We start from the raw sequence: 27,784 nt of genomic DNA, 5'->3' as shown, positions 1-27,784 counted from the left end.
TACATGTAACTCTCCTCCTTAAAACACGCGTGCGCGTGCACACACACATACACACACACACATGCTACAAAAGAAAATAGAGTGAATCAATAATCCTCGGCGCCGGAGTCTATCCTGTATCCTTGCCATTTGGTTGTCCCTTCCCTACAAAGACCACACTTCAGAGAGGATTGCTTTTGGTTTTATACACTCAAGTTTAGCTCTACACTTCTGGTCACTTGAAGGTAATTCGATTTGAAGGACTAACAGCCTCTCCCTCTCATTCAGACAAGAAATGTTCTCCCTTAAACTCTGCCTCTGGCATCAAAAACTTCTATTTCATTCCTTTTTCTATCTACTGTGTAGCATATACCTGTGGAACGCCAAACATTTTTGGAAAGCAGGCATACCCTCTAACACCTTAGCCTTACTATCCATCCAGCATCAATCACCAGGGACAACCAGTATGTCTGTGGACCAGCAGCTTCAGAATCACACTTTAGCCTGTTAAAATGCAGAGTCAGTAAGGCAGCACTCCCTTGCCCCCCACTGCCAAGACCTACTGAATAAGACTCCGCCTTTTAACAAGATCACAGTGATTCATATGCATATGAAAGTTGGAAAAATACTGACCCAACTGAGAACAAGCGACATTGACCATGAGATAGATTATTTTTTTATACCAAAAGGGGGATCTTTATAAATCTGAGGCATGCAATCCTAATAGGGAAGGCAAGTACGGATTAGACTTCAGAAGCCAGCAGGGGAGACAGAGCCCTGTGCTGAGAGGAGAGCTGCTTAAGAAAAATGAGAATCTGATGAAAGATGGGGAGAGACAGCAGAAAAAGGAGAGTTTTGAAGGCACACTTTACCCCCTTTTTATACTCTTTTGCCTAAGATAGACTAGGGAATTATGCTGGCCTTTGTTGGAGCTTAGAAGTGAACTAGGGATTCAGGCCCCTTCCTTTTCTCCCTGCTAACTAAATCTGTGCATGCAGAGCTGTTCCATCTACCCGCATGCCCCTTCACTGATTCGTACCTCCAGCATCGGCCACACAGGGAGTGAATCCATTGACTAAACCTCTCCATAGCCTCATTAAATGGCACTTAACTACCAAAGAGCATCAACTCCAGAACTGGTAGACTCAGAGGGACAACCAAAGTCTGCGCTTTTGAGTCATGAATGTGGAGGGAAATTTATGAACTAGCAGCTGGATTTTTTTTTTCTTAATTTGAATGAGTTTCATCTGAAATGGGTGACCGTGTCCAGTCATATACTTCCAACATTCAGGCCTACTAAATCTGACCTGTTCCCCCAGGTGAGCTGTTTCCAGTAGCTTGCCAATCCACTCCTGACTGCTAGGAGTCTGTTTCTGCGTCTACATTACTATTCCTATTGTGGCTGCTAGCCTTTCTCTGCTGACGTAGCTGTAATGGGCAATTCATGAGGGATTTTATAGGACTCAGAAAGTTGACTTATCATAGCCCAAATAAGATTTGCTATGCCAAGAGTTATATCTGAACCGAGTGAATGGCTAATTATTTCCATAACATTTTTCCATAATGTGGCTCTAACTGTAATTTATTCAAATACTTGTCTGTGATTTTTGGAGCACATCCAGTAGGGCATTTCCACCCAGAAGACCTAAGGTGAAGCTAATAGCTTTCTGTTGCAAACGTATTAGAAACCAAACCCTATAGATATATTCAAAATGACTGCTATGATCAGGATGTTACCTGAAGACTATCATTAGTGCTATTAAAACTTCACCAGCAATGCTTATTAGTAATAGTACCTGCTCCGTAAGCAAAACCAATATACTAAACTGCATGTATTATGAAGCGGTAGACATAAGAGGTTTACATTTGCCATTTTTCCTTTAAATCATTTTTTAAGCATATAACCCTAAACAAACAAAACCCCTCCACAGTCCATTCTGCTTCCTCTCCATCTTTTTGCCCTCCTTGAATAAGTTCTCCAAAAACCCTGACCTCCATTTCTCTCCTTACTCTATTCTGAGCCCATTCCAATCAGGTTTCTGTATCTAGATTTCCAATAAAATAGATCTTGTCAAAGTCAGCAGTGCTGTCCTGTTGTCCATTCCTGTCATCAGTTCTCAACTGTCATCCTATATGACTTATCAGCAACTGTCTTGGTCACTCTTTTCTTGACACACTTCCCTCACTTGGCTTTCAGGGCACCACTCTCTCAAGGTCCCAGGTCTCTTCTGCCAGTTTCTTCTTTGTCTACCAGTTCTAAACAATGGGGTTGGAGGGGAGGTCAGTCTTTGGACCTCTGTTCTTCATCTATACCCACTCCTTAGGTGATGACATGCAAATTCATGGCCTTAAATATCTTCTGTATGCTGAAAACCCCCAAATTATATTTTCAGCCTGGATTTTTCTCCTCAACACCAGACTCATATATCAAGTTGCCTACCTGACAGTTACACATGGTTGTGTTAAGCACCTCAGCCTTGACATATGCCAAGTTAAATTCTTTACTTCCAACCCCCTCTCTATTTGCCTCAAAACCAAAAACAAAGCAAAACTGTTTCAGTCTTCCCCATTTCAGAAAATGATAATGCTATACTTCCCTTGGCTCAGAACAAAAATCTTATAGTTGCCTTTGATGCCATTCTTTCTCTGTCCACATCTAGTCTACTGGTTAACTTCACTGGCTCTGCCTCTGAAACTGTCTGACATCCAGCCACCACCCACTCCCCATGGCCAACACTCTGGTCCAAACTACTACCTCTTCCCTAAGTTATTCCTACTGCCTTACTGGTCTTCCTTTCCCACACAAACATAGCTGATAGACCGATTTTTTTTTTTAGGATTTTATTTATTGATTCATGAGAGACACACACAGAGAGAGGCAGAGGCACAGGCAGAGGGAGAAGCAGGCTCCATGCAGGGAGCCCGACACGGGACTTAATCCCAGGTCTCTAGGATCACACCCTGGGCTGAAGGCGGTGCTAAACCACTGAGCTAGGGCTACCCGAATGATTTTTTTTTTAAATTTAAATTCAGTTTGCCAACATATACTATAACACCCAGTGCTCATCCCATCAAGTGTCCTCCTCAGTGCCCATCACCCAGTTACCCCATCCTCCCGCCCACCTCCCCTTCTGCAGCCGTTTTTCTCCCAAAGTTAGGAGTCTCTTATGGTTTATCTCCCTCTCTAATTTTTCCCCACTCAGTTTCCCTTTTTTCCCTTATAATCCCTTTCACTATTTCTTATATTCCACATATGAGTGAAATCATATGATGATTGCCTTTCTCTGACTGACTTACTTCATTCAGCATTAATACCTTCCAGTTCCATCCACATTGAAACACCTGGTAGGTATTCGTCCTTTCTGATGGCTGAGTAATGATCTTTAAAACATAAATTAGATTGTGTCACATCTCTGCTCAAAATCCTCTAATGTCTTTCCATATCACTCAGAGTAAAAGTTAAAATTCTAACAATTTCATACAAGGCTCTCCAAGATCTGCCTGCGCCTCCTCCACCACCACCACTCTTCCCTCCTCTGCAGCAGCCACCTTGGTCTGCTGGCCATGCTTCAGACATGCTGAACATGCTCCCACCTCAAGACTTCAGGAATTCCTCCAGCTATAACTTCACTTCAAATGTCAAATGTCATCTTATCCCAAAAGTCTTCTCTGATCACCCTACACCCTTCAGCATAGCCTATGCCCCAGTCCTGCTCTCTTTCAATACTTATCATTATGTGATATATTACTTATTCATCTGTGTAGTGTCTGTCTTTCTACACTGAAATGTCTACTTCATGAGAACCAGGACTCTGTTTCATTTACTGCTACAACCCCAAAATATGGCAGTAGGAGCTCAAAATATATCTTTTGAAAGGAAAAAGGAACGAAGAAAGGAGGAGAGGGGGAAGAAAGGGAAGGAGGAAAGAAAGAAGAGAAATCCATTCTCCTATTCTCCTAATCTCAGAGTATGGTTCAGTTTTTAAGATGTTATTAATTTTTCAGATCAGGGTTTTCATAAACCAAGGCACACCTGTCCATTAACTGGATGTCAATTTACCATTTACTAACTAAGGGATATTATACAACTTAATTGACTTCTCTAAAAGTCTTATTTTCCTCATCTCTGAATTGAGTGGGGAGTAGGGAGAAATAGTAAAATATACCTCAAAAGATTTGTGAAGATTAAGCAGGGTAATGGCTTTTGATTGCTTCGCAATATGCCTCGGACTTAGCAAGCCCTCGGTACAAGTTGATTATTATTAATACTATTGTGATTGTCCTTACTGGTTACTTCTCATATCTTTCATCTTACTAAATTATTTTTTAAATTACTACAGCTTGGGGTTCCTGGGTGTCTTTGGCTCGAGGTCATGATCCTGGTTCCTGGGATCAAGCCGGCTCAGCTCCCTGCTCAGCAGGGAGTCTGCTTCTCCCTCAGCCTGCCCTTCCCCGTGTGCATGCATGCATGTTCTTTCTCTCTCTTTCTCTCTGTCTCTCTCTCATTCAAATAAATAAAATCTTTTTTAAAAGTTACTCCAGCTTAGGATTGTTTTCAGAAATTGTAAATTTTAAATGGTTCCCATGTAGCACAAGAAAGGACAACTGGAAACATTTTGACTGTTTTTTTCCCACCCCACTCCCCTCACCCTTTTTTTTTTTTTTAGCTATTTAAACAAATCTTTTCCTTAGAATTTGTGACTCTGCTCTTCCCACTCTGTATTCTAATCTCAAAACATTCTAAATCAAGTTTAGTCTTTTCTTCTTTTTTAGTATACTAACAGTGTACAGTGGATGCACTCTTTTCTTTCTCTTCCTAAAGCCCGTTATTCTATGCAAATGCACCGTGAAGGGCATTCTGGGTATCTGTATCAGAATGGACACAAGGATCCCTCTCCTTTTTTCCACAAGCCCTGGTAAAATATCATCAGAGTTATTTACATCCCCACAATTAGTGTTCCTCCTAGAATCTGAGTATCTCTGTCAGGTAGGATGGTACATGCTCCCTCCAGACTCGGGGAGGGCAAGGTTCAAAACACCAGCAAGATCTGGTGTAAAAGGCATGGCAGGGGAGCATCGTGTCTATGGAGGGTCCTGAGTCTGGTGCAAGTGGAACTCTGATAATCCGATCAGCAGGCAGCTTCCTGCCCCTGGAAAGAGCAAGGTGGGCCTAGAGCTCTGATCCCCAGAGCTCATCAGCTAGCCTTGTTCTCCCTTCCCCTTCACTCTCTGGCCCCTCATATGGGTAGGCAGCATCTGTTCCTAGGCCTCCTCAGGCTGCAGCTCCAGATGCAGGTAGTAAGTTGAAACACAGGGTGCCTGGGTGGCCTAGTGGTTGAGCATCTGCCTTTGTTTGGATCAGGATGGGATCCTGGGGTCCTGAGATCGAGTCCTGCATCGGGCTCCCCATAGGGAGCCTGCTTCTCCCTCTGCCTGTATCTCTGCCTCTCTCTGTGTGTCTTTCATGAATAAATAAATAAAATCTTTTTAAAAAAATTTAAAAATGAGTTGAAATATAGCATTTCTTTTTTTTTTTTAATTTTATTTATTTATTCATGAGAGACACACACAGAGAGAGGCAGAGACACAGGCAGAGGGAGGAGGCTCCATGTAGGAAGCCTGATACGGAACTCGATCCCGGGACTCCAGGATCATGCTCTGAGCCAAAGGCAGGTGCTAAACCGTGGAGCCACCCAGGGATCCCCTAGCATTTCTTTAAATGACACTAAGTCTGTCTAAACAGACAGAAACCCAATCTGCAGTACTGATAAGAGCTAATCGTTGGGGGCCAATGAGTTTAAGTAAAATTAACTGTTGAGCAAAAGGACTTTAGAATCAACCTGATGATGTACTTAAAGGCAGCCCCAAATGCCCCATGTATGTGTTCCCTAGGGTCTGCCACCTCAACCTCCTTTGTTAAGGCTCTGGAAGCCATAAATGTCATCTCTGTGTAGATGTCTCCTGATATTATATTCTTCCTTTTAAATTGTAATGACAGAAGTTAAATAATAACTGACACCAGTATTAACTGAGCCTTGTTAATATGAAGCACTTCATATGCATTATCTCCTATAATCCCTACATTCATGCTCTCCATTTCACTAATGAGAAAAACAGAGATCTGAAGACTTGAGTAACTTGCCCAGGTTTTAAACCGAGCTCTAAGTACAAAATCTACATTCTTAACAGCTATGCCATAACGGCTGCAGAAAATTAACTTCTTTTCCAGTTCACTTTGGCTTATGTCTTCTCTGTAGTATAAGGGTATCTTCTACACATTTTGACGTACAAGGGTCCTAGCTAATGTGCCTCCATGAAATTGGCTTTACTTTTTTTTTTTCCTTCTTAACACTTTCATGTTATTGTTCTTTGCTCTTCCACACTTATTGGATTGGTTCAGTAGAAAATATGTCTGCAGCTTCATGCTTTTATTTTAGCTAAGTGAAGTACTGCATTTATGTAAAATTCTTTTTACATACAATATCTAGTATACTAAAGAGGGAATTAAGCATCATACTACTTTTGCAGCGGAGGAGACTGCAGTTCAGAAAAATGAAGCAACTTAATGTCATAGTATTCCAATATCAAATACAGGCCCCTTATATCCAAATTGTATACTCAATGCACTGCTTCCTATTTCCATAGTATGTGCTTGTAGTATATGCCTACCACTGTTTTATAACAAAGACTCTGGCTGAGTTAGTTTTGTTTTATTTATTATATTAATATTATAGTGGGGCTCTGAAGTCAGGGTGCCTGAGTTAAAATTTTGGCTCCATTGCTTACTATCTCAAGGAATTATTTAACGTCTCTATCAGTTCTCTTGTCTGTAAAATGGGAATATTAAGGCGCCTGGGTGGCTCTGTCTGTTAAGCATCTGCCTTAGGCTCATGTCATGATCTCAGGGTCCTGGGATTGGGCCCCTGTGTTGGGTTCCCGGCTCAGTGGGGAGTCTGCTTCTCCCTCTCCCTCGACCCCTCATGCTCTCTCTCCCAATCTCTCTCTCTCTCCCCCTCTTTCGCTCTCTCTTTCTCAAACAAACAAATAAATAAAATCTTTTTAAGAATGGGAGTACTGGGATCCCTGGGTGGCGCAGCGGTTTAGCGCCTGCCTTTGGCCCAGGGCGCGATCCTGGAGACCCAGGATCAAATCCCACGTCAGGCTCCCGGTGCATGGAGCCTGCTTCTCCCTCTGCCTGTGTCTCTGCCTCTCTCTCTCATTCTGTGTGACTATCATAAATAAATTTTTAAAAAATTAAAAAAAAATAAAATAAATATTAAAAAAAAAAGAATGGGAGTACTAATAGGGCTATCCTAGAAGGTTGTTACAGTTATGAAAGATGATGGTGCATAGTGTCCAACACAGTGACTGATGCATAGTGAGTTCCCAATACATGATGCCTATTATGTTACTTATCGATGATGACTCAAATAAACATATATTGGAATTTCTTTGAAATTTGCATGCCCATGATTTAGAAATTGCTCTAATGTTCCCTGCCACCCACGCACAGTTTTAGAGTCCCTTAATTTGTCATTGATTTAGGTATTTGCCCTAAGGTTTTCACATAAGCCCCCCAAAGGTTACAAGCTTAGCTTCTAATGGGAATAAGACTGAGGATGAGGAGACCAATTGAAGCCAAATATTGTGTTTTAAAAGTAATATGTGTGAGGTGAAAACAATGTACCCTAACTCCAGAGAAATACAAAACCAGTTAGAGTAGATTATTACAAGTTGAATTGAATTAAAGCCCTCAACTGGTTGGTTTATAAGAATGTAGTGTAAGACCATCTCCAAATCCTTCACAGTTCAGAGTTCACTTTTGTTAGTTTTAAATGTTGATCCCAGAAGGCTCCAGTTAAAAGATGTTCATTTTCTGAATGGGACTTCCTAACCGGCTGCTTTGATCTTAACGTGAGTCAACAACCATTATGTCATCCCCGTCACATACATTTGAGTGAAGAGCTTAGCTACCAGTAATAAGGTGATCTTTTTGTTTATGAAATGTCATTGTCATTTTCCCTTCCTTAGTGAATATAATTTAGTTTTTAAAAAATTACAAATGTACACTAAAATGCTAAACACCCTGGGAGAAGAACATATTTCATATTTGTGGTTGGATTTCATGCTTTAGTTTTTATATTGTAGACATACAAATAGAAATCTTATTTTTTTTTTAATTGAAATCTTCTTAAATAACTGAAGACCTGCCATTAGTTGATTGTGACTGGTTTGGAAAGAGAAACTGATAGGTATAAAGAATCCATAGGATTTTTCCCATTTTGGCCATTGTTGTTGTTGTTGTTAGAAGTGATCTTTATTATTGAAAAACAATATATCTGTTGTTAACATAACTGACTTCCCTTGGTAGTTTTGTTGATGTCATGTCCACTAACGCTTGCACCTCACCTCCTAGAAACCTGTGTTTCATGGTGACCCTTTCCTCTTCGCCTGATCTCCTAGTTCATAGGTAACATAGTTATCATCAGTGTTATTTACCTGTCAAAAGAGAAAAAAACAGAACCTTCAAGTCAGTCTATTAAGATGACTATATATACCATCAAATGACCAGCTAAGATGGATAAATAGTACTTAGTCAACTAATTAAAAACACACAACAACAGAGAGCATTGAATAAAATGATGACAATGTCAGTTAACATTACAAATCTGTTGCTTCATGAAACAGAATTATAGTTATTTGAGAGAGGATCTCTGAAAATATTTGTATTGCTTTTTAAAGCATGGAGCTTTGTCAGCAGAAGCTATTTTTACGTAGAAACAGTAGTGAAGGTATCTTATGTACACTGCACAACTAAATTATATCAACATCTTGCATTGCTTAAGGAAACAAACAGATTCCAAAGGTTTATTCTAGAAAACAGTGTTTAATCAATTTCTTATACGGTCTTTGAACATAATCTAGTAAGCAGATGCGGAGTTAACGGCTTATTATGTTCTCACTCCCTATATCCATTCAGAGTCTGCCAGGCTCAGAATAAAAGTCAAGACACGTGCGCATAGAAACTCTGTAGATGTTTGTAGCATTTGAAATTAAAATAGTGAGAAGGCTGCCTGGGTGTCCCTTCAGACATGGCACAGTGGAGCACAGGGACAGGAAATATGCCAGACTGCCTCTGCAGGAGGCTGCTGAGAACACGTGCATCAAGGAACAAGGAACTGCTTAATGATTAATCACTGTCAACCTTTGTTCTCGTTAAAGACTTGATTGTCGGACAAGGCTTGTAATGAGGGACTGTTGTGGTGTCTGTTGCTATGAGATTGTGTTCACTGATCCTCCGTTGATGTAAGCCTCTGTTCCCGGTTTGCCCAAGTCGAACAAACTGGAATGAAAATGCTCTCACAGTGCCTGCTAGTGGTGCTTGAAGAAGAGGCTCTGGATATTCTGTTTACCGAATGTTACTCCAGCCTGAAAACAGAGAACAGATATCCAAGAGTTTGGCTCGGCTGACTTCTGGCATATGAGATTTTAGCAAAATAATTTTGAGACAGTTTAACAATAAAAGAAATCGAGAGAAGTGGATTTTATGGAAGTGCTGGCAGACAGACTCTCCCCCAGCCACCCATACGCACATACACACGGGCACCTCTTCTTTCTGACAAACACAGGTACTCGGAAAGCAAAATTTAAAGTCATGTTACCCATTCTTTTGCCTTCTATAAATAAAATACTGGATTGTGTTTTGCAAACTGAATCCTTAACCACCAAATCATGTGAGAGGCTGAAGTGTGTGTTGGCATTTTTCTAAAGGCTAAGGAAAAAATCCCACTGTTCTGTCATTGACTAGCTGTGGGCTTATGGACTTTTGTGTAATTGCTTTTGAATCTTAATTTTACTTCTATAAAAAGATCAATGGAACATTTTAAAGGAGAAAAAAAATACTATTTTTAAATGTAAGAAATGATTCTTCTTGGTTCATGTGACCTTAAAAACCTCTAAGTCTTACGAACGTTACTGCATCATTATCATGAAATTACTTCTAAAATATATCCTTCTGTGGAAATGCTAAAAAATATGGAAAAACTAAAACTGTTGGTGATACCAACAGATTATACCTACTACCCCACCCCCCCCCACCCCGGCCAAAACTATTTCTTTCTTAACAAATAAAGACTGTGATGGTTGTTTGATGTCTGCACGCAGCAACTTCTCTCCTGATTTCCATCTTATATAATAACCACTTGTTCAAAATATTATAGGTCCTTCTTTTTGCTTCCTTTTTTTCCCGTTCCTCCAAACTCACCCACAGTATGATGAGAGAAGTTGAGTAGGGGCTGCCGGACCTCTAGCAATCTAAAATAGGGCCCCTCTAGCCTCCTGTGTTCCTTCATAGTCTGCAGATAACTGAGTGTTCCTCTGCACCAGAAATGATCCTGTAAAACCCAGGAAACTGCTTCTCCAGAGTGTCCCCCGCATATAAAGGTAGGGAGGGGCCTGGGAAAGCCCTTTTGGCCCACCCTGGTATCTCTCAGTAGATTTGCTCTAAATCCTCCCAAACAGGAAAACCAGGTTTTACTGAAATCTCAGAATAGAAATCCAGTTTCCTTGGCAAAACAGTCACAGTATACAACCTAGAAACACCAGTTTTCATAGTGTCACCTCTGCGTTTATATATGTATCTACATGTGATTAAAGATACAGAATGAGGGCAGCCCGGGTGGCTCAGTGGTTTAGCACCTGCCTTCGGCCTGGGGCGTGATCCTGGAGACCCGGGATCGAGTCCCACGTTGGGCTCCCTGCATGGAGCCTGCTCCTCCCTCTGCCTGTGTGAGTGTGTGTGTGTGTGTGTGTGTGTGTGTGTGTGTGTCTCATGAATAAATAAATAAAATCTTAAAAAAAAGAGATACAGAATGAGGGGCACCTGGGTGGTTCAAGCAATTAAGCATCTGCCTTCAGCTCAGGTCATGATCCCAGGGTCCTGGGATCAAACCCCATGTGGGGCTCCCTGCTCAGTGGGGAGCCTGCTTCTCCCTTTCTGCCCCTCCGCCTGCTTGTGCTGTCTCTTGCTCTCTCACTCTCTCTTTCCAATAAATAAAATCTTTAAAAAAATAATAAAGATATAGAATGGAAGTGTTCTCTGATCACAGTATTTATCTGCTGAGGTTACAATGAAGGAATACCCTAAATTAAGACAGAAATCAGAAAGTTTACAATGATACCAATAATTATAACTGGCTCGGTCACTTAAGACACAGTGTGCAGTAAGTAGATCATCCCCAATGCTACAAGCTGTTCCTTATTCAGCTCATGGAGCTGCAGCCCTCTAAGGAATATCCTTCACTGAGCCATGCTTTATAAATCCTGGTAGGCTTGATTGTTTTTTTATCCTTGACCGTAGATAGAAACATTAAGGAATACTTGACCATTTTATGAAGGAGAGCCTTGAACAGACACCCTTGGATGTCTAGTGGCTAACCTAAAATCCTGGGGGGAAGGTCACATGGACATAAATCACTCTCTCTACAACAATGTGAATTATTATTTGCATTTAAATAGAAACACTGCAGCCTTCTTTTACTATAATAGATGCTTACAGGTAAATTACCACACTTTTTATGGCTTCCCTAAGAAATGAAGGGATCATATATCAATGTCCCTGTTTTTCCCACTCTCTAAAGACCCAGTGTAATAGTAAGTACACAAGCTGGTTCCATTGATATTTACTCGACTAAGTTATTCACCACATACCAACAGCCTCTCTTTGATCTTTCTAAGTAATAAATATGATCAACTCACTAAAATAAGCTATATTATCTAAATTTGTTGCTTTTCCTCCTAAAAGCAGTGATCATCTCACTTGCTTTTATAACCAAAGAGCCAGTAAGATCCAAAGATTAATATCTTCTTGGTATGGAAAGCTATATAGTAGGGTATATGGATGAATGCTGTATTACCTGGAAGAAAACCAGGAACCCAAGCTGCCAAAAAAAAAAAAAAAAAAAAAAAAAAAGATTCAGGTAGAGTAAAAAAAAATGTGTGAGAAAAATATTCAGATTTAATTGAGAAACGAAAAGTTGTAGGGCTAGGGGTTAGAAGAACTGCTGCACATGAAGAAGGCCATCCTCAGCATTAAGTGGGATATATATTTGTTTTAAAGCAACTGAATTGCCCTCCCTTTATATGGTTTCTATAGCTGGTCAGGTGTGCATTAACATTATATCTGTGTTATTTTGCTTCTAAAGAGTTCAAAGTATTTTAGCTTAATTAACCCTCAAAATACTGATTAATTTAATCGCCTTTCTAAAGTGGAATACTAATGCTTGTCCAATGCCTTGAAAAACGCAACTTTGAAAAATGATACTAGATTTTAAGTGGTATCAATACTGCTATGTCTGTAGGGAGAAAACTGAAATTAAGAGCCAGCAAAGATTGGGGTTTCTTAGGTGGCTCAGTCAGTTAAGCATCTGCCTTTGGCTCAGGTCATGATCTCAGGGTCCTGGGATCAAGCCCCATGTGGGGCTTCCTGCTCAGTGGAGAGTCTGCTTCTCCCTCTCCCTCTGCCTTTCCCCCAGCTTGTGCTCCCTTGTACTCATTCTCTCTCTCAAGGTAAAAAAAAAAAAAAAAAAAAAAAAGACCTGGCAAGGGTTAAATAAATATGGCGAACTTCAACTAAAAGTCTATCAGGTAAATCAGGTGCCTAGAAAAGATAGTCAAGCTGTGTCTTACCAAAAACAACTGCTTGATTCAGTTAATTTGTTTAGTTAGGTAACATTTTTAAGCCAATTATTTGGTAATACTGTACGCAAAGAAGATAGTTGTCTGGTTTTAAGTCTCCACCATATCCAGTATTGTGACTTGGCCCACATTCTCTTAAGTTTATGAACAGGCTGGAAATTTTACAAATTATTTTTGTGGGCTTTTTTTTCTTATGTGGATGGCTAGATAATATTTTTAAATTATGAAAGGAATCCAATTGGCTCAAATTTAGTCACAGTTTTGATTTAAATATTCAGAAATGCTCAGATATATACTAAATGAACTGTTATTCGGATGCTGCCAGCAGCTGAAGAGCTTTTGTGGTCCCAGATGTATATCCTTTTAAGAAGTACCACATGGATCTGGAAAACACAAAACAGTGTAAACACTGGTAACTGTACAATGTATCAGTCTCCCCTCATGCATTCTCTCCTGATCAGTCTTAGGAACATAAGCCACAAATGTTTATCCAATTGAAAAATCACTGGACAGCTATGTTCAAATCAGGGAACTGTTTCCAGTTACAAGTAACAGAATCCAATACAATCAACCTACCCGAATTGCTGAGAAAAAAAACTTTAAAAGTTCATAAAACTGTATGTTCTAAATTTAAGTTCAAGGTCTTAATTAGAAGCAAAAGACATGTATAGTGTCTTGAATTGACAAATAATAATAAATATTCTCAGGTGAGGCATTTCATATGATATTTGACATTGATACTTGTTATTTCATTGAGAACTTTTGATATATATGCTCCTTTTTAATAAAACCTACATAATTGCAAATCATGTTATAGATGAAGCTTATCTGATTTTCAAGCAATTGCTTATTATTTATGTAACAACAGATATATTCCAGGTATCTATTTTATGTTAGTCTTATGTGTGGTAGTAGAAATGCATAGATGAATATGAAAGTCCATGTTCTTGGAGTAATAATAATGTAGTAAGAGAAAAGATACATGTAAATAAATGACTAATATATTCTGTAAAGAAGATAAATACAAAATGTGATTAGCACTCGAGCAATACCAGCCACCTATGTTGGACAGTGCCAAGATAGATCTGTCTTATTCTGAATTCTCTATTCAGATGAATTGATATAAAGAGCTTATGAACCCAAAGTTATAATAGAAATCCTTGTAGATGACAAAATGTCATAAATTGTCGATATCTAAAAGTATTCTAGTAGTCTCCACCATCTTGTAATCCAAACAGACATGGAGAAGCTAAAATACTGTGTGTGTGTGTGTGTGTGTGTGTGTGTGTGTGTGTGTGTTTAAGACATCCCTAATCTTTTTACTCAACATAATCAATAAAATTTTTAGGTAACTTCTTTCTGTATTTATAACCATAAAGTGACAGCAAATCTGGTAATAGTTGTACAGCTAATTTGATAATGTAGACAGATAATCAAACCAAAGAAAGTTGACCTTCCTCTTTCTTTTCCACAGTGGACTTTTCACTTAAGGTTATCATTTTTCTAAAACATTATTTTGGTACTCCGCAGATCAAAATGTGTTTGTATAGTTTGCATAAATAAGATTTGGTAAATAACCTGATTTTCTGGGACTTGATCCAAATGAAACCTCTAATCTTTTGAAGTTCATCCCCTAGTGATTCTTAGGGAGAACTCAGTTTTTTTGAAGTCCCACTGAAGTATTTAGTGGCTTCCTTTGCTAATCCAAGGGAGACATCAGGGCTACATTTAACAGAGAACAGATGGCTCCTTTGTAAATGTCCTTTGTGGTCGTGATAATAATACATTCAAAAATAGCTAATCATGTTGCATTAGAGTAGATGGACACATTTGAAGATATTGGCCACAGTCAGTATATTGTGTCAGTGCATCCAGATTTCTATGTTTACTAGATAACCTGCAATCACCAAAGTATTCTCTCATTTGTCTTAAGAGGAATGTGTCAGAATATGTGGGCTACTTTGTAGGTTAATATATTTTGTATATTTTAGAATAGAATGGATATTCAAAGCATAAAAATAGGGGCACCTGCCTGGCTCAGTTGTTGAGCATCTGCCTTCAGCCCAGGTTGTGATCCTGGGGTCCCAGGATGGAGTCCCACATCGGGCTCCCTGGGACCCTGCTTCTCCCTCTGCCCCTGTCTCTGCTTCTCTCTCTGTGTCTTTGGTGAGTAACTAAAATCTTGGAAAAAAAAAAAAAGCATAGAAATTACCTTTAGCAAAATGTTTTGTAGATTTTTTTTTACAGAATCAGGGACAAAAACAGACTTTTTACAGAGTCAGATCAGAAAAGTGCCTTCCACACTGAAGTACATGAACAAATCCAGAATGAAGTTTGAATTTTCTCAACATTCCCATCCCCAAGCCTCATTTTTCTTTTTTCTTTTTTTTTTTTACCTCAGTCATTTCAGAAGAAAATAACCAGTGTGATTTCCTGCTCCTCACCCCCAACCGGATCAATGGAGTATTTGTATATTATGGTGGCAAAACCACTGCATGTCATATTCTTAAGTTGCATTGTAGACTCAATGAAAAAGAGAAATTGAATTATTTCATTACAATGGTATTTATTGTTAGATTGATTCAATAAAAATGGAATTTCAACAATTCTAGCACTAAGAAGAAATTTAGAGATTATAATCTAACTTCCATATCTTAACATTGAAGAAAATAAGGCCTAGGAAGGTTAAAAGAGAAGACTATAAAATTAATAAGGTTCACAGGTCACATGACCAGATTCCTACAAGAATTAATGAAATAATGTCAGTGTATGTAAGAAAAATAAGGAAAACTTGTCAAAGAAAACCATAGTTTAAAATAAATGCTAGCTTTTCTTGCTTACCTCCTATGAGCCAAACACCACCGCATATTTTACCTACTTAATCATATTCAAGTCATACAGCAATTATATGAGGAACATAGTATCATTTGCCCCTTAAGAGAGAAGAAAGTGAGACATAGAGACTTTTATAACTTGCCCAAGAACAATTAGTAGGTCATGGAGGAAAATTTTAAACTAGGAATTTTGACTACAAAGGTTACATTTTTCATTATTACAGTATTTTGTATGTGATACCACAAGAGACATGTGAGAATTTTCTTAGATTTCTCACTTCTCTATCTTAAAGAGATAAGAAGCTAAGGGTAGTCTATAAAATTTTCATTAAAATGAAATTCTAGAGTCAAAATTCTGTTATTTTTAGAAATTATTTTCAAAGGAAAAATCTTATGTTCCTTCCCAAGTATTAGACGGCACCTATGGAAATCAATTTTTAAAAATTCCAGATTTAGGGGGACTGAGGTGGCTCAGTGGTTGAGCATCTGCCTTTGGCTCAGGGTATGATCCCGGGGTCCTGGGATAGAGTCCTACATCCGGATCTCTGCAGGGAGCCTGCTTCTCCCTCTGCCTATATCTCTGCCTCTGTGTGTGTGTCTCTCATGAATAAATAAATAAAATCTTTAAAAATAATAAACAGGGAAGCCCAGCTGGCTCGGCAGTTTAGTGCCGCCTTCAGCCCAGGGCGTGATCCTGGAGACCAGGGATCGAATCCTATGTCGGGCTCCCTACTTGGAGCCAGCTTCTCCCTCTGTGTGTGTCTGTCCTCTCTCTCTATCTCTGTGTGTCTCTCATGAATAAATAAATAAAATCTTTAAAAAATAATAAAATAAATTAAAAATAATAAATAAATATTTCAGATTTACTTTGTGTATAATTTGAACATCATTTTGATTTAAGAACCAGCCCTTTAAACAGTATTTCCTTCCTTTCTGAACTGTGGTGTCATTTACCCCTTCTTCCTCCTCCGTTACTACTTGTTTACTGGATTGCCTTCACTTTTGATGAGAACAGAAAATGTTGATATTTATCTAATCCCAAACCATAACACCTTCCCAAATACTTCTATAGGAAAAGCGCAATTTTAGGATATAAAACCAGCTCCTCCTGTATGTCCCTTTGAAATGAATGTTTTTGTACAGAGGAGTTAGAAGCCTAATATAGTTACACATTATACCAAAGGGAGAAGAGGAAGGGATTAATATCAACATGAGTTATAAAATAAGCTGAACAAAAGATAAAATTACCCCTAAACACAATTCCCTAATCTTGTTTTAATTGGTGGAGGCAGTGGTGAAATGCTTAGCTACTGTGAAGCTCAAGTGACTGAGTACATCTCTGGATAATTATTGCTTGCTGGTTTATTGCTGGTATTATTACAAGCAGCATGCTGTCCTCACTATCTGATGATCAGAAATTACATTTTGTTTAGTCCAGTACCTTAATGTGTGCGCGTATTTAATATTCAGTAAATATCAGATTTGTGTAAGAGGAGATATTAACATTTATTTCGACTCTTGCATACGGATACTACTGTACTAAGCATTTCACTTACTTTATCCCATTTGTTGAGGTAATATTGAGGAAAATATTATTATCCTCATTCAAGTTGGAAAAAAGCAGAGTTGGGTTTTGAAGCCATTCTGCCTGATGCCAGAAACCACTTTTCACTATTGTTGCCTACCCACTCAAATTGCTCTTAGAACAGAGGGATATTTTTAAAATATTTTGCCAATTACCTTGTCTTAGTAAGCCTTTAATGTTCTTTGCATTTTAAGGGCATATGTTTAAAAAAAAAGACAAATTTCTTTCTTTTTTAAGATTTTATTTATTCATGAGAGACACAGAGAAAGAGGCAGAGACATAGACAGAAGGAGAAGCAGGCTCCCTGCAGGGAACCCAATGTTGAACTCCATCCCAGGACCCGGGATCAGGTCCTGAGCCAAAGGCAGACACTCAACCACTGAGCCACCCAGGTGTCCCAAAAAAGACAAATTTCTTAACCTAGCTCCTCATCTTAAAATGGGAATCATAATTTAAACAATTATTGAGGAGATTAAATGAGATAATATGTGTCAAGCCCTCAACACAGGGCCTGGTACATAGCTTTCAAAAAATGATAACTAAAAAAAAAAAGATAACTATTGGTAGACATAGTATTTCAGTGATGTGCCTTCTTTCTGCTTCCAATGTATCTACTACCCATCATCATCATCATCATGTTCTCCACCATCACTCACCACTAACTCTTTTCCTTTCTTAAACATCCTTTATGCTGTGGGCCATTCTAAAGTGGTACATTCACAAAACCAACACTGGATTTAACAGTGTTGCTAAACATTTGCCTCTCTGTCCTACATTGCATTTTGCCTTTGAAAAGAGCTAGCATTGGGATCCCTGGGTGGCGCAGTGGTTTGGCGCCTGCCTTAGGCCCAGGTCGCCATCCTGGAGACCCGGGATCGAATCCCACGTCGGGCTCCTGGTGCATGGAGCCTGCTTCTCCCTCTGCCTGTGTCTCTGCCTCTCTCTCTCTGTGACTATCATAAACAAAAAAAATTAAAGAAAAGAGCTAGCATTTTGATCCCGTGTGCCTGACAGCAGAAAGTTCTGACCCCTTTTTCTACTTTATACGGCTCCTTCATTTACCTATGTATTTAGTTATTAAAAAAGAAAAAAAAAGGCATGTATGGAGGGTCTGCCGTATACTGGGAAAAACAAAATGAACATCCCAGCCTTCCAAGCCCTTCTAATGGGAGGAAGATATAAGCAAACAAGAGTTGTGGAACAGAGTAAAAAATGATCTCTAATGAGCCAATACCAACTGTTAATGGAAGCACAGAAAAGGGCCACTGAACAAAGCTGGGAGGCCAGAGAAGATTTCATGAAAAATGACATTTGAACTGAGCCTAGAAAGAATAAGTGATTCCGAGGTAGGAAGGAGCAGGGAAGAGGGCTCCAGGCAGAGATATTTTGAGCAAATGCAAAAATGTGAAGAGGAGAAGAAGCTCTGTGAGTTTGAAGAATTACAAGTAGGTTAGTATCACGCTAGGATAGAGCGAAGAAAGTATGTGTTGAGAGGTGAAACTGGAGAAAAGTACAGAGGCTAGATCACAGAGGGCCTTACACAACATTATCAGGAGCTAGGACTTAATTCCAAAGGCGAAGAGGAGCCATGGATAGTTTTAAGCTGGGAATGCAGTATAGAGGACGTATCCAAGTGGAAAATCATTTCATTACTTTCATAAACATGAACATTTGAGCGGTTGGAGATGGAGTTCTCAACCTGAGGTCAATGGATGGTCTGTGGATGTTTAGAAAAGTTGTAAACTCCCTGAAAATGTAGACAAAATTGTTAGTTATATGTATGCTTGTGAGAGTCCATAGCTTTGTGAAACCCTCAAAAAGCAGTGTTATCCAAAGAAAAGTTGGAAACCGCTGCTCTAGGGACAGAAAGCTAAAAGCTAACTTACAGAGCAGAAACTTCAGGTCTGCCACAAAGAGCCCTTCTAATGTTGAAGAGTTTCTCTTTTAAGAAAAACTTCTCATTCCTTCCCCTGAGTTACCAAACTCTTCCCACTCCACCCTGACCCACTGACGTTTTGTTCCTGGCCACTCTCCCACCTAAATGCTGCTGCCTCGCTCATGGAACTGGTCTTCTGTGCCAACCCATAATAAGTGTCCACCCCAGAGGCTAAGAATAGATACAGTGTCCTGGTGACTTGAAAATTAGGTAACATCTGAAGGATGAATTCTACAGTGACCACAAAATTCATCCTAATCATTTGAATCAAGCAGATTATAAATACATGATCAGGATCTCCCTGCAGGGGAAAGGAAAAGGTTCTGAGCATGCAAAGAAAAATGCTCTATTAAATGGAAAGAAAAAGCATACTCTTCATAATTGCAAAGGACAAAGGACAATACTAATCCGAATCCAAAGTTCTGTGTTTGCATACACCACCTTTCCACATTTTGCCCACCCCACCCCTTACCCCCAACAAGCTAGTTCCATCAGACAAGCTACAGTCCTCTTAAGCACATAGATTTTCTTCCATGGTTCTCTCAAGATGTTTTCCTGGACTTGGATTATGTGTTCTTCATCTTTTAGTTAGGTCTCTGACCTCATACAGGTCATTTTTGTTAACCTTTCTGGGCAGTGTCTTCATCTGTAGAGATGAAGTCAGGTGAAAGATCTGTTGCTTTTCAGTTCACTCAGTTTGTAATGGTTGCTGGCATGGAGGGTGGGTGTAAACAGATCTTGTGATAGCTATTTCTCATACCCCACTTGCCAGTCCCTTCTGAGGACTGCTGGCTACTTTTTTTAAGGCATTTTATCAATTTTGTATCAGTATTCCATGGCCGGCACAGCCAAATAGAGCAAGGGTCAGAAAACTTTTTCCATTAAGGGCCAGATAGTAAATATTTTAGGCTCTGTGAGCTACAAGGTCTCCTTCAAAGCTCTTCACTCTTTTGTGGTCGTGTGAATGCATGTGCACAGCTGTGTTCAGTAGAACTGTGTTTACCAAAAAAGGTGACAACCTGGGTTTGTCTAGTCATGCCACAGTTTACCGGCCCTTGAAATGGAAGACGGTGGGGGGGATCCCTGGGTGGCTCAGCAGTTAAGCATCTGCCTTCGGCCCAGGGCATGATCCTGGAATCCCGGGATTGAGTCCCACATCAGGCTCCCTGCATGGCGCCTGCTTCTCCCTCTGCCTGTGTCTCTGCCTTTTTCTCTCTCTCCCTCCTCTCTCTCTCTCTCTCTCTCTCTCTCTCTCTCTCGCTCTCTCTGTCTCTCATGATTAAATAAATAAAATCTTTCAACATAAAAAAGAAGAAAAGAAATGGAAGACAGGCAGCCTGAGGACAGGAGTCTTCAAACTTTCAGTTTGAAAGTTATTTCCTGGACAGTTTCCTGGATATTGTTTTGTTGTTGTTGTTGTCATCCTTGTCATTGTTGCTGTGTCAAACAAGAACTGTTCAATTATTTTAGCCACACACAGCCACCTCACTGTCTGTGCCCCAAATGAATAACTTAGTGGGGCTGCCAGCTTGCGGGGACTCTGCAGCAGTTAAGGCAACTTGTTTCTCAGGCACAGAGATAGATAAATGGCTTCATAAGTAGACAGTTCAGAAGATGAATAGCCTAGAGGAACAATTGAGCAGTTAGTTCATTGAGACAGGGAAAGAAGAGGGAAAGAGAGAAGTCAGGGGGGAGGGAGAAAGATTGATTGAATAGCAAACCAGTTTATGAGATCTGCTGTACAAACTTGCCCAGCTGGGTACTTTATCTTGAATTTGTTTTGCAAATTGCAGATGCCTAGCTCTGGAAGCCAAGAAAAAGAAAGGGCAGTCATCCCACGCCAAAATTCTCTCATGGATCCCAAGTAGCATACATTACTTCATTTTTTGTAGGGGAAAAAGATCATTATATATCCCCCTTCCAAAGTAAGAAAAACAGAGAGCCATTTTACCCAGATGCCCAAAAGAAGACAAATATTTTTAAGAGTGTTATTTTTTTCAATATTAAGAGAATACTCGCCTAGTAACTTTGCTTGCTTTGTGAAACTGTCACACTTTCAGTCCACAAAACTATTTTAACAGTAAAAATGGCTAACATCAATGAGTCTTAATATTTCAACATACTTCAATGAAACCAGGGATATTTTTCTTTGCTGCTTTAGGACATGTCTAATTGGACCCTATTCTACCTTTTGCTGAAATCAATCCTGCTTGACAGAGCCTTTGCATTCCACTAAATGAAAGAAAGAGGTAATCACAGCATTTATTAGTTAACATCTTTTTAAAAGATCTCTTACATATAAGTGTGACGTAGCATATATAGACATTTTAGCAAAGTAAGACCCAGTGGCCCGACCTGTCCTCTGATGTTTAGTACTAAGAGTTACAAGACTTTTTTTTTTTAAGATTTTATTTATTTTATTTATTTATTCATAAGAGACACACAGAGAGAGACAGAGACATAGGCAGAGGGAGAAGCAGGCTGCCTGCAAGGAGCTTGATGTGGGATTCAATCCCAGGACCCCGGATCACAGCCTGAGCCAAAGGCAGATGCTCAACCACTAAGCCACCAGATGCCCCTCAAGACTTCTTTTATACAGTCTCTTTAAATTTTTATCCCTGAAATTTTAAAGAAGAGGCTTTGGTGAATGAGCTCCTAGGGCTAGAATAGGGGAATTTATTTCTAATTGTAGAATTTGGACATTTTTCCAAAAGGACTTCAACCTGGCTTTAAGAGAAATAGAGTTAATAACAGGAAGAAGTATTTTGCCCCCTAAAGAAAAGGGTGCCCATTTACAAGATTTCAAGTGTCTCCTTAATTTTCTATCAGATCTTATAGACATAGTTTACCTCCTTCCTGAATTAGTGCTTCCCATACAAATCCATGAATAAGATACTAAGTCAACAAATAACAAATTTGGGAACACATTCCTTTACCATGTTTTCCATGCATTAAAACATGCTTCCAGCTTCCTGTGAATGTAAATCAACCTTACATACTGCCATTTACTCATGAGCATGTTTGCCTTTGGCAGACAGGTTTGGTGATCACACATATGATGTACCAATGATTTTCTAACATCCTTGAGACCATTCTGGAAGATAGATTTTCTGTAAGTATCCCAGATAGAGAACTTCAAAGTATAGACAAGCTGCAGGGTTTTTCAATAGGTTGCATGGACTCTGATCCCCAAGGCCTAGAAGAATGCATAATGCATAGTAGATGCTCAACAAATATTTGTTGAATAACTGAATCAGGTAGAGTGAAGGTAGTAATTCTAAAGACATAGCTTAATTATTGGCAGAACTTTATTAGAAGAATACAGATATGCTTTCATTGGCCTGGCCGTCCCGTGCTGGATTAAAAGAAGGATCAAGAAGCTTTAACCATATCTCAGCACTGGCATACTACTCTAACTCAGTGGCTTAACTACTAATACTATAACAGGACTTTAAACTCTCATACATACACATACACACACACAAATGTGAAAAACTGTAAGTGCATATTAAATGCAAATTTATATCAATCCAGGAGGATAGGATCAGAAGCCTATTTTGTAGGTTAGCATCAAATACTGTAATTTTATTGGTAGAAAGAGAAAATACACACACACATAAAATGAAAGATCATTAAAGTTCATGATTTTAACCAATCATATGGCTTTTTTAGCTGCCAAATCAGCCTTTAACTCTAGTTTCTCTAGAAAACTGGGTTTTCTGTCATGTAAAAGACTGCATTGATAGAAATGACCTAATTCATTTGCAATCACACACACATACACACACACACACACACACACACACACACTCTTTCTTTCATCTACAGGCTTAGGATGTGCCATCCTAAGCTTGTGTCTTCACAAGCTCTAAGGAGACAATGAGTGTTGAAATAGAAAGAGATTGATTTCTATTAGGCCAGGTTCTCCATGGGCTGAATGGAAGGCAAAGAGTGAGGCTGAATATGCAAATCAAAGCCAACGCATCAGAGCAGATTTTTCTTTCAAAATATTTTATGTAATAAGGTTTGCACAACATCTTGGCAATGACAGCAAGCCTGTGTAAGAAGGTGTTTCATGTTTCATAGCTAACATAAGGGTAAAAAAAATGTAGCAGCAGCCAACTATTACTTCAGTCCTGACATGAAAGAATGTATATGGCAGAGTATGTGGTAAAGCCCATTGGCCAGAAGCTACAAGGCTTAAAAACCCTGTACAAAATTCCAAAAGAGAGCTTATCTCTTATTTATATGCTTTGGTATTGTGAAGGAATGAAACTAAATTTAGCACAGTCCATCTGTTTGATTAGAGAGAGAAAGAGAGTTACATTTTCTTGGTATGCAGATCTTTTATAAATTTTAGAGGAGGCTAGGTTTCCAAATTTCCCTGGGAATTATTTTGAAGTTCACCAATTTTGCCAATGCTAAGCACTCTGCCCACCTCTTTCTCTTCATTTTTTCTTTCTAAATAATTTTTTTAATCTCCAGAAAATAGAAAACTGCCTAGCATATAATAGATATTCAATAAAATTGTTGACTTCATTAATGGATGGATGGATGCATAGGTGCACTAATTACTAATGCACTAGATTAGGCATTAGAAGATGTGGATTTTATTTTATTTTATTTTTAAAGATGTTATTTATCGTGAGAGACACAGACAGAGGCAGAGACATAAGCAGAGGGAGAAGCAGGCTCCTCACAGGGAGCCCGATGTGGGACTTGATCCCAGAACTCCAGAAGATCTAGATTTTAATCTTAAAGCACCAGTAGATATCATACCACCTAATGGAAATTGTTATGCATGCTATTTACTGCAGTAACTTTGAGTGAGGATGTACGTGGGGATGTGATGTGTGTATCTTAGACTCCTAGATCAACTATAAGCCAGAGATCTTTTTTTTAAGGATTTTTAAAGATTTATTTATTTATTTATTTATTTATTTATTTATTATTTGAGACAGAGAGGGGGTGGGGCAGAGAACGAGGCAGAGGGAGAAGCAGACTCCATACAGGGAGCCTGATGTGAGACTCCATCCCAGGACCACGGGATCATGCCCTGAGTCAAAGGCTCAACCTCTGAGCCACCCAGGTGTCCCCAAGCCAGAGTTCTTTTTTTTTTTTAATTTTTTTTTAAATTTTTATTTATTTATGATAGTCACACAGAGAGAGAGAGAGGCAGAGACACAGGCAGAGGGAGAGGCAGGCTCCATGCACCGGGAGCCCGATATGGGATTCGATCCCGGGTCTCCAGGATCGCGCCCTGGGCCAAAGGCAGGCGCCAAACTGCTGCGCCACCCAGGGATCCCTCAAGCCAGAGTTCTTAACCTCAAATGCCTACATGAACCAGGCAAGTAATAGAAATGAGGGAAATGGGCAGATATAATAAAATAAGAAATAGTGGGAACGGTGGCCCACTGGAGGGCAAAGTTTGTGTTTAAAATATGATGGGAGCATGGGGTGTGCTCAGAGCAGGGAGCCTGAAGAAATGGCTCCTCTGTTTATAACACACCCAAGAGGAATCTGGGTTTGTTGTGACAAGAGGCACAAAATGTGTGGCCTTCCTATGAACAGATACCCTACACGTGTCCCACCTTGTATCTCCACATGTCTTCTGGATAGGACCAACAGCCTAAGGCTTTGTAGGTCTCAATCCTGGAGGCAGAAACCCTGGGAGTTGAGGCATGGGTGAGGTCCAAGACAGCCCACCCCTATCCCCCACCCTGTGCAGGAACTGGGCTACAGCACTGGGACTGGAAAGGGGCCGCCTGGAGCCAGTGGTGCAACAACAGATCTGCCTGGCTGGAAGCAAATGTTTATCATCCTCTCACACTGAGATACCTGGAATAAGAAGATTCCCAGTAGCAGCCCACCCAACTATGAATTCCTCTAGGGCCTGTGAGCCCTCCACAAGACCAGCAAGATGAACATGCTGAGATTCATCACCCAGAATCAGGACTGAGATCCCCAGAAGTGGAAGGCTCATTTATTGGAGGCTGTGGATGATTCATTCAAGGCAATAGATGTGGAAATGGCTGAGGCACATGCCAGGGCGAAGATGAGGGCCCAGAAGAACACTGAGGATGAAGCTCTGATTGGATGGTTGGAGCTGGGATGACATATGGGTGTAGCTTCTGACCTGGTAGGATGACAGAGATTTTAGCAGTCGCTGGGCTAGGATTCTCTTGGCTCCTGGGCCAGATACCATCAGTACATTTTGAATGGCAACCATGCCAACAGGAGAGCTGCTTGGAGAGCTGGTATTAGCAGTGGCACCAGTGGTGTGGCCAACACCAGCTCCACCCTCCAGACCAGAAATGCTGCCAGGACAAGAAGAACAACAACTTCTCCTGGATCCAACAGTTATGATACAAAACTAGATCCAAAACTCACCATACTAGAGTACCTCCTCAGATCCCTTCTTACCACAGTACTCTGGGCAGCTTCTACCTGCTTATCCAGGATGGCACGCAAGATGAAACTGGCTTTGCCCTTCCTGTGTTCATTGTGTGCTTTTGTCCTGTTTTCATGTTTTTGCTATCAGTCTTACATTAACGTTGCAAAATTTTTAAAAAAGGTAAAATAAAATATTATGGGAGCAAAACACGCCACATCTATGATCCAGGTACACTTATAGTGTAAGCATCTTCACAAAAAAAAATTTTTTTTAAGATTGTATTTATTTAATCATGACAGACACAGAGAGAGAGAGAGACAGGCAGAGACACAGGCAGAGGGAGAAGCAGGCTCCATGTAGGGAGCCCAACATGGGACCTAATCCCGGGTCTCCAGGATCACACCCGGGGCCGAAGGTGGCGCCAAACCACCGGGCCATCGGGGCTGCCACAAACAATGGTATCTCTGCCATTTACAAAATAATAAATAAGAAAAATATTAATTGCTAAAATTTAATCAAGTACCTACAGAGTGCCTAGAACTGCTCTAAATTTCATCTGATTTAATTTTATGTCATTAATGTAATTACTTCTACTTTACAAATGAAGAAATTAAGGTGTAATACTTAGTCAATGCATATTGTCTGCTCTATTAATAAATAATCGGATATTAAGAAATAAAAGCAAGCACAGAAAAAAACAAAGTCTTAGGGCCCTGAACCAAGCCTTTAACCCTGGATGAAAGCAGCATCCTCCAAAGGACTTTCCATCAGAGAATGGCTCTCCGCTCCTCTTCCGACATCTCCAGGTAGGAGGATGAAGATCATTCTCTGGGCCCATCAGTAGCTCACTCTCCACAATGTAATGGAAACCTCTGCATTTCTGATAGAGTCCACACAGAACAGCTTTGTGCAATCTGGAAGGCCTATCTCCCTTACTTCCCAGTAAACAAACAAAACAGACTCTTGCTCCTGTGTGTTGAAATAACTCTAACAATTATGAGCAGCTGTCCTTATTAAGTGGTACTTCTGTGCTTAGTATTATTGGCATTGTATTATTTCCTCTCATTCTCACAGGGACCTCATGGAGTCAGTACTGTTCTGGTGCCCATTTTACAGATAAGGATACTGAGGCTTATAGAGGTAAATTAACTTCTCTGAGATCACACAGCTAATAAGTGCCGAAACTGGGATACGACTTGAGGCAGGCTTATCTGCAGAGCTCATGATCTTGTGTACTGTGTGACCATGCCCACATCTCTAGTGGCTTGTAGGACATGTAGGGGTGAACTTGCTTCTCCAAGAACCAAGATGGATTTAACTTGGAGAGAACTGACTGGGCATTGTGTGCAGAGGTGTTGGAGGATGGCTATTTAAAGCCACATGGAGGATGCGCCTGCCTCAGAGCTCCCGTTATTTTTAGTTAACTGGTGAGGAGGACCGCCCCCCTCCCAGACCCTACAGCCTGCCCTTCTCCCCAACACACTCCCTTCCACATGCCTGTTGGAGGGTACTCATCTCTGCAGAATGTGCTCAATCCACACGTGCTCCATGGGCAGGTGGGTTTGCACAGCCCAAAAGTAGAAGCATCTTTTTCCCTCAACACTTCTCATCTTAACTGAGAGACAATAGGTATGGTGATTGAGAAATAGAATTCTGGAGTCAGGCAGACCTGGCTCCCAGTCTTCCATCTGGGTGATGTCTGAGTTCAGTTTCTCATCTGCAAATTTCAGATGATGCTACTAGTTGTTGCTCATCATTTCGTTGGGAGGATTCAATGTGGTAAATCATGTGACACGTTGAGGACAGTGCCTGGCCTGTAATAAGGCTCAGTGCCTGGGCATCTTTAGGATTATTTTGTATCCCTTTGCTTTTGAGGTATTTGGTGAGCTCTGTAGCCCCAGAGACTACAGACACAAGGCCACACTTCCTGTTTCTCCAGGCTGTGGACTGGTAGCATTTTTTTTTTTTTTAGTTTAGTAGATAGCTAAAGAAAAAAAAATGAGATAAAAGGGAAGAGACTTTTCACAAATAGAGTATGTATGACTGCTTATGAAGCATCATGAGAGTTGCCTTATCTTTTTAATCTCTTGTAATTTCACACAGTCCAGATGGAGAATGGATTTTATTGCTCCCATAATCCAATGTTTCTCAAAGAGCATACCCTGAACCAATGAGTAGATTTGGTAGTAGTAGTAGAATTACCTGACCAGGGACCCAGTCTATAGCCTCAGAATTTCTGGAGCAAGTCCAGAGCATTGGTTTCCCCAGTGAATATCATCAAAGTGTGAGGAACCTTTGACTTTGTACTTGTATCATATCTAAGACTTGATTCTGTATTTTCTTCTATTTTTCTATGTAAG

General features: G+C 40.0%; 1 protein-coding gene and 1 non-coding gene across 3 annotated transcripts in view; both read left to right on the top strand.

Moving 5' to 3' along the window:
• Window positions 1-27,784, top strand: part of MAML2 (mastermind like transcriptional coactivator 2) — a 344,880-nt gene that overhangs the window by 301,588 nt on the left and 15,508 nt on the right. The gene's annotated exons all lie outside the window — the stretch shown is intronic.
• On the top strand, window positions 24,485-24,614 carry LOC129506865 (small nucleolar RNA SNORA11). Its single transcript, XR_008663892.1, has one exon. It is a non-coding gene; the product is annotated as a small nucleolar RNA SNORA11 (small nucleolar RNA).

Source organism: Nyctereutes procyonoides, unplaced genomic scaffold, assembly GCF_905146905.1.
Source record: "Nyctereutes procyonoides isolate TBG_1078 unplaced genomic scaffold, NYPRO_anot_genome, whole genome shotgun sequence".
Classification (NCBI taxonomy): Eukaryota; Metazoa; Chordata; class Mammalia; order Carnivora; family Canidae; genus Nyctereutes; species Nyctereutes procyonoides.
Note: the sequence above shows the minus strand (reverse complement) of the source record. Positions and strands in the feature narration are given on the sequence as shown.